The sequence below is a fragment of the Tupaia chinensis genome, unplaced genomic scaffold (genome assembly GCF_000334495.1).
Source record: "Tupaia chinensis unplaced genomic scaffold, TupChi_1.0 Scaffold000671_2, whole genome shotgun sequence".
NCBI classification, from domain to species: Eukaryota; Metazoa; Chordata; class Mammalia; order Scandentia; family Tupaiidae; genus Tupaia; species Tupaia belangeri.
Window position 1 is genome coordinate 1,157,913 of NW_006160194.1, and position 8,158 is coordinate 1,166,070.

The window sequence follows — 8,158 nt, forward strand, 5'->3', positions numbered from 1 at the left end:
CGGGCCGAGCCCCAGAGCCCCTCCTGCACCCCCTGGACGGCGGCTGACGAGCAGCACCAGCACAGGGTACTGAGGTGGGGCGGGAGCGCCCTTTCACTGCTGGCAGGAATATACAGTGCCACAGCGACACTAGGCTACCACTTGGCAGTTTCTTTTTCTTTCTTTCTTTTTTTTTTTTAATAAATAATAAACATGTTTTTCTCACTTTATTTTTTTGAGGGGGAGAGGTTTTTGCTATGGGACACACTGTGTCTGGCACGTGTGCTCGCCAAAAAGACACAGAGACAGAAAGAATCACCCCCCACGGGGATGACCACACCGCAATCCCTTCTTCCATTGTCCTCTCGGGATCTTGGGCACGCACACACATGGGCTTGGCGTGAGTTTAAGCCACCAGGTCCAGGACGCAAACCGCGGTCGACTACATGGGAGTCTAGCGACATAGCCATTACGCCAACTGCTGGTCCCATTTTCTCATTACTTTTTTAAAATGTGACATTCTGTCATTCAGCCATAGTTTGTACCTGCAGGTCACTCCCTCACTGGGGCGCGTACTCTCTTGTTCGGAGGGCAGTCAGCCTCTCACCGTTCCTTCTGTCTAGCTAACATCCAAACACAAACCCGTAAGGACAAGCAGTGGCTGTGGTCACGCTCATGTGAAGGAATTTGCCCGGATCGCTGCGGCTCGGGTGCCAGCAGGGACCCCCCAGCCGAGGGCAGCGCTGAGCTCAGCCGCCACCGCTGGCTGAAGCCGCAGCCTCTTTTTCTTTTTTAAGTTTTTTTTTCCTCCCCATAGGGTGCATTCTCTCACTGGAGAGAGACAGAGAGGGAAAATGAGAAATTACCCCCCCTCCCAGTGGGGATTGACATGCTACAGTTCCTTCTCCATTCTTCTCTTGAAAGTTTGAGCACACACGTACACACACCCAGTGTGATTCTGAAGCCGCCTGTTCTGGGACTTGAACTGCAATTAGCTATGAGGGAGGGAGTCCAGTGCCTTAACTACCTTGCTACCTGCTAGCCCCCTCTTGGCAGTTCTTTCCAAAACTAAACATCCTCTTATGGTGAGATGCATCAGTCACACCCTTTGGGGTTTACAGGAAGGAGTCCAAAGCTGGGGTCCACCCAAAACCTACACCCAGATTTCACAGCAGCTTTACCTGTAATTGCCAAGTTTGGGGGCACCAAGGTGTCCTCGAGTTGGTGCCATCTAGACGATGGGATATTCGCACTCAAATGACCTAGTTTAGTGCCCTTCCCCACTGTACAAGGTGGCAGGTGGAAAGCTGCGAAGCAGGACCCTAAGGAGAAACCCAAAGCCAAGAAGGCTGATGCCAGTGGCAAGCTTAAAAAGGGCGACCCCAGGGCTAAAGACCCAGAGGGGAAGCCCCATTGTAGCTGAAACCCCGTCCTAGTCTAAGGTGCAGATACTCCGGGTCTGCCATGTATTCCAGGAAGGCCATGTACAAGAGGAAACACTCGGCCACTAAATCCAGGATTGAAAAGAAAAAGAAGGTTCTTGCGACTGTCACAAAGCCAGTTGGTGGAGACAATGGTGGTACCCGGGTGGTTAAACTGTGCAAAATGCCTAGGTATTATCCTACTGAAGATGTGCCCCGAAAGCTGTTGAGCCACGGCAAAAAAACCCTACAGTGAGCCTGTGAGAAAGCTGCAAGCCAGCATCACTCCTGGGACCATTCTGATCATCCTCACTGGACGCCACAGGGGCAAGAGAGTGGTTTTCCTGAAACAGCTGAGCAGTGGCTTGCTACTTGGAACTGGACCGCTGGTTCTCAATCGAGTTCCACTGCGTAGAACACACTAGAAATTTGTCATTGCCACCTCCACGAAAATTGATATTAGCAAAGTAAAAATCCCAAAGCACCTTGCCGATGCTTATTTCAGAAAAAGAAACTGCAGAAGCCCAGACACCAGGAAAGTGAGATCTTTGACACAGAGAAGGAGAAATACGAGATTTCAGAGCAGCGCAAGGTTGATCAGAAAGCTGTGGACTTGTGGGGCTGACAGGTGGTGTGGTGGTTAAGGGTGCTGGACTCCCACATGGCCAACTGTGGTTTGAGTCCTGGACTTAGCGGTTTACTTTCTCTTTCTCTCACTCTCTCTGTCACTCTAAAAATAAGCAAATAAAGTTAAAAAAATTTTTTAAAAAAGAAAAGAAAGCTGTGGACTCGCAAATTTTACCAAAAATCAAAGCTGTTCCTCAGCTCCAGGGCTACCTGCGATCCGTGTTTGCCCTTACATATGGAGTTTATCCTCACAAGTTGGTGTTCTAAATTTTTTGCCAAGAACCTAATTAAACAACTGATCATAAAAAAAAAAAAAAAGACCTATTGGGAGCAGAAGGGAGGGAATGGAAAGAAAATAAAAAAGCAAAACATTGAATAGACACACACGTGTGAACTGTAAGGAGGATGTGCGTGGCTGTCTTGGATGGGACTAGTGCTGTGTCCGTGCTGGGAAGACTCCCTGTGTGTGCTCCAAACATGAACAGAGATGAAATGCAAATAAAGCAAATAACTCGGGGAAACCGTCACTAACTCCATCGTCTCCACGGAAACAGCCCTGTACACGGCTGCTGCCCGGCGTCTTCTCCGCCATCCCTGTGAGAGTCTGAAATTACAGACACGCCGAGATGCGAGGAACAGGAAATGAGCCATTAAGTCACAGAAAGCCCCAAGACCCTCCATGCATGCCACTGGGTGAAGGAGGCCAGTCCGGAAGGCTGCACTCTGTCCACGCCCGCCACGGCATCTGGGAAAGGCCATGGAGCTGAAAGAGACCCTGGGGGGTGAGCATGAGTGCAGGACATTGCCCTGACCACAGTGACCTCATGTACAGGTCACACCACCCACACCCACAGGACATCCAGGAGCAAAGCCCCCTGCAGGCGTGGCTCAGTGGTAGAGACAGGTCAGGGTAGGTGCCTCAGTGGTAACAAATGGCCCTCTCTGGTGGGGGGCACGGAGCCGGGACAGAGGCCCATGGGAGCCCTGCTGGCCGTTCAGGTCTGCTGTGAACCTACATCCGCCCTGCACGCTGAAGTCTACTAGAAGCAAACGGGTGTGTGCCTGGCCCCCACTGCCTGGGCTGGAGAGGGCGTCCACTCTGCAGACAGTCCAGCAGCTGGCCTTGGCCGGTCACCCTTCTCAGCCCACAGCCCGGCTCCCTACATTCCTGCACCCTAAATGGCACGCAGTCCGAAGGGCTCCTCATTCTCATCCGCCTTCCTCAGCGTCCGCGCCCAGGCCCTCCGGCCCTCCCAGCGCCTTCCCCTCTGGGCGCCCTCCTTTGTGGCCACTTCCGTCTACCCAGTCCTGCGGGCTCTGCGCAGCCCTTTCCTTTCTGCTGTTGCTGATGGCAAACGGAGCAGCTTTCCTCTTTCTGAGCAGTCGTTCCAGAGCACCTGGCGTGCTGGCCCAGCTGAGCTGACCGCGCTCCTTTCCCGCGGCCGTGACCTCGCGGAGCCAGATGCCAGCCAGCGTGTCTCCGCCGTGACGCCCGGGCCCCTGCACCTGTCAGGACCACGTTCTGCCTCCACGTCTCCCTGAGACAGCCAAGGGGCTCCTAAGGAGTCGCCACTTTCTCCTGCGTCAAAGCCTGCGGGCCAGCCCCTGCGCCCGCTCCCGTGGTGGGAGCCCCAAACTAGTCGGAGCTGCAGGCAGCCCCCCCGCCCAAAGGAGACGGACCAGGCCACCCTTCTTGCCTGCGTGTGGGAAGGCGGCCCTCCTGGGCAGCGCCCCTGGCTGGATCCTGCACTCGCCCCGCTGGCCTTGCCCCAGACTAGCCCTTTCCTTGTGCCGTTCCAGGAGTGCTGGGCTGCCCGAGCCGGGCAGCGATTGGCCGGCATGGTTGCTCTTTGCTGAGTCAGCCCCTTGGTGGGAAAGTACAGGAGAGGCCACTGGAGGGGGCGAGCTGGACGGAGGAGGCCAGCAGGTGGCCAGAGAGGTCCCTACCCAAGGACTGGGGCGCCAGAGCTTCAAGCCCCTCCGCCAGGCAGGCGCCCTACTTGGGTTTGCCATCACAAGAATGCCAAGTGGGGGGGACAGCAGTTGGCGTAATGGCTATGTCGCTGGACTCCCACATAGACGACTGCGGTTTGCATCCCAGACCCCGCGGCTTAAACTCACGCTGGGCGCGTGTGCGTGCGTGCCCAAGATCCCGAGAGGAGAACGGAGGAGAGGGGCTTGCTGCGTGGCCATCCCCCTTGGGGGTGATTTCTCGCTTTCTATCTCTCTGTCTCTCTCTGTCTGGCGAGCGCACACGCCCTATAGCAAAAACCTCTCAAAAAAAAAAAAAAAAGAATGCCAAGTGGGAGGCAGAGAGGCCCCAGGGCAGAGCTGGTCACGCCTCGGGGCCCAGCCCTGTCCTTGCCTGCTGCTCACTGCAGCCTATGTCCCAGCCTGGTCTGGCTGGGCGGGGCAGTGGGTGGTCTCTGGCGACTCTCACATGCCGCAGCATGCACCAAACGGTCACGGGCCGGAGGAAGAGCTCACGCCATGGTGTGGCACGTGCCAGGGCTCCTTGCCTTCGGAGAGCTCGTGGCACGTTTTGCTGGAGCCGAAATATCCAAAGTACTGGGGGTCGGGACCGGGAACGTTGCGATGCGATGATCCAGGAGTAACAGCACGTACTTTACGGAAGACGCCGGGAGAGCCGCTGGCCCCACGGTGCCACAGTTGAGTGCTGTGCATCGGAAGGCAGACCTCACATGGCTGAGTGTGGTTGGAATCCCAGTCCCAGCAGCTTGAAAAACACGCAGGTGGCATGGCGCTTAAGGGTAATGGACTCCCACGTGGCCAACTACGGTACAGGTCCCAGACCTGGCGGCTTGCTTTCTCGCCTTCTCTTTCTCTCTCTCACTCTGTCCCTCTCTGGTCAAATTAAAATAAATAAGCAAATAAATAAAGTTAAATTTTAAAATTATTATTTAAGAATATTTTTTTTTTGGAGAGGTTTTTGCTGAAGGGCATGTGTACTCGCCAGATAGACAGAGAGAGACACAGCGACAGAGAGAGGTTTTTGCTGAAGGGCATGTGTACTCGCCAGATAGACAGAGAGAGACACAGAGACAGAAAGCGAGAAATCACCCCCCTGGGGGCATGGCCATGCCGCAATCCCTTCTCCTCCAGTCTCCTCTTGGAATCTTGGGCACGCACGCACACGAACCCGGCGTGCGTTTTAAGCCACCGGGTCCGGGACTCGAACCGTGGTCGACTACATGGGAATCCAGCGACATAGCCATTATGCTAACCGCTGGTCCCAAGAAGAACTTCTTTAAGAAAAAGAAAAACATGCCAGGCACATACGCAATGTGTGCCCAGGGACCATGCCCCACTGGCAGCCACAGTCCCGGGTGTTGAAGCTGGGCGGGGGAGAGGAGAGCGCTTGCAGGCAGCGGCTAGTGCTAGTGACTGGACGTTTGTGAGCTCTGACACCGAAGGCGTATGCGCCAGGCAGATCTGGTTCTGGGTCCCTGGGAGTCGTCATTGTCCCCACCTTCCCTGATGCCCTTCTCTGTCTGGAGTGGCTCAGCCAGCTCTCCCGTCCACTGGAGCCCGCCTCGGTGACCATCGCTCTCGCTCTGAGTGAGTGCACACCCGAATACCCTCAGGAGCTGCAGGAATGATGGCGTGTGACCTGCCAGCCTGGGTCAGGGGCTCGGGAGGAAGCCGTCTAGCCCAGGTGGTTTCCACAGAGGGACTTCAGTGAGGGGACTACCCTCAAAGTGAGAGAGGGTCAGCCAGTGAGGAGCGAGTATACCCAGGGGTTAGTGACAGAGAGGCTGCCTGGCACCCTGGCCTGCTAAGACAGTTCTTCTCTCCAAGTGGATCTGCGGAACAAAGTTGGAGCACTTGACTCTAAGACTTAGCTAGCAAACTACACTGACTAAGAAAATGTGGGGAACCAGCAGTTAGCGTAATGGCTATGTCGCTGAACGCCCACGTAGTCGACTGCGGTTCGAGTCCCAGACCTGGTGACTTAAACTCATGCCGGGCGCATGTGTGTGCATGCCCAAGATCCCGAGAGGAGAATGGAGGAGAAAGGATTGCGGTGTGGCCATCCCCCCTGGGGGGTGATTTCTCGCTTTCTGTCTCTCTGTGTGTCTCTCTGTCTGTCTGACAAGCGCGCGCGCCCTATAGCAAACACCTCTCAAAAAAAAAAAAAAAAAGAAAGAAAGAAAGAAAGAAAATGTGGTACCAGTTAAAAGAGCTCAGAAATAGGCCTGTCCTTGTCTATTGTCATTCGATTTTTGACAAAAGCATGAAGAGATCCAATAGGAAGGCCATTTCCTTCAGTAATACCGGAACAACTGGGTATCTATATTTAATAAGAGGGACATAATGAAGTCTTGGCCCCACCTCACACTGCATAGAATAGTAATCATACTTGAAGAGGGATCAAGACTTAGCCAATAAAACCTCGCAAGTAAAAGCTAGAAGTGTAGTTTCTAGAGGAAAACATAGGAGAATATGTCCATGACTTGGAGTAGCACATGGTTTCTTAGATAGGTTATATTGTTAGTAACTGCAAGTGAAAAACTTGGGGGAGATTAAGCACTACTCATCTCAAAGACCATTTTAAAGAAAATGAATAGGCATTATAGTTCCACTAATACGAGATACCTGATGTGGTCAAAGTCGTAGAGACAGACAGTGGCATGGTGGTCGCCAGGGCAGAGAAGAAAGGGGGTTACTGTTCCCTGGGTGCGTAGTCTCAGTTTAACAAGATGAAAAGAGCTGCAGAGACAACACCAGTGATGGGTGTGCAGTTACAAATGCCTTTCACACTGCTGAGATGTATGCTTCTGTTTCATTTTGTTTTAGTTTTGGCTATAGGGCTTGTGCCCTCACTAGAAAGAGAGAAAGTGAGAAATCACCCCTCCAAGTGGGGATGGCCACACCACATTTTCCTCTCAGGACTTTGGGCATGCATGCACACTGCCCAGCATGATTTTCAGTCTGCCGGGTCCAGGACTCAAACATGCAGTTGCCCATGTGTGATCCAGCTGCCTTAATGTCCATGCCACTGGCTGTCTCTGAACATGGTCTATTTTAAGTTACATATATTTTACCACAATAAAATATAAGTGAAAAAATAGATAGGAAAGCTGCAGAACATGAGAACATAGCCACAAAACATGTATCTAACAAAGGAACTGGTATCCAGGATATATAAAGGACTTCTACAATTCAATAATAAAAAGACAATCCAATAAAAAGTAAGCAAAAGATTTGAATAGACATTTCACTAAGGTAGATAGCTAAATGACCAGTAAGCACATGAAAAGATGTTCAGCATCTTAGTCATGAAGGAAATGCAAGTAAAATCCACAGGAACACCACAGGTTCACCAGAATGACTCAGTTTACAAGGCTGACATTGCCAAACGCTAGTGAGAATGTGGAGTAACTGGAATGCTCAGCGTCACTGGTAGGAGTGTACCAATGGTGGATCGCCTAGGAATTATGTCTGGAAGTTTCTAGTAAAACCAAACATCACCTACCCTATCACCTAGTAATTCCATTCCTTGGTATTTACCCAAGAGAAGAGAAAACAGATGTTTCCCAACAGATTTGTGTGAGAAAGTTCAGGTGAGCCTATTCATATGAACTGACAGAAGCAACCCAAGGATTCCATTAACAGGAAAACCGCAGACGAACACAAGGCACCGTAGACGAGTGTCCGAAGTATGAGTTAATGAAAGGTGGCAGACACAAAGGGAGCGACTGTACGGTTCCATTTATATAAAGTGCTAGAACAGGTGAAATAATCTGTAGTTTAAAAACAAAGGCAAAACCAAACCAAAACAAAACACCAGAATGGCGGTTGCCTGGGGTCGGGACCAACCAGGAGGGGCATGAGGTAACTACGTCCTGTGACTGGTATTCCATTTCCTGATAGGGTTTCAGTTACACAGGTGAAGGTTCTGCTCGGAAACCCCGGACTCACACATCCTACAGTGTGAAGCGGGAGCCTCAGGGAAGCCTTGGGCTTCGGTTATTGACTCAGTTTCCCTGCATCACCCGTAACAAATGGACCGCGTTAGTGCCATGTTACTAACGGGAAACTAGGGACCAAAGTCCACGGGAACTCTATTCTTTTTGCTTAATTTTTCTAAAATGGCTCTAAAAAGTAAA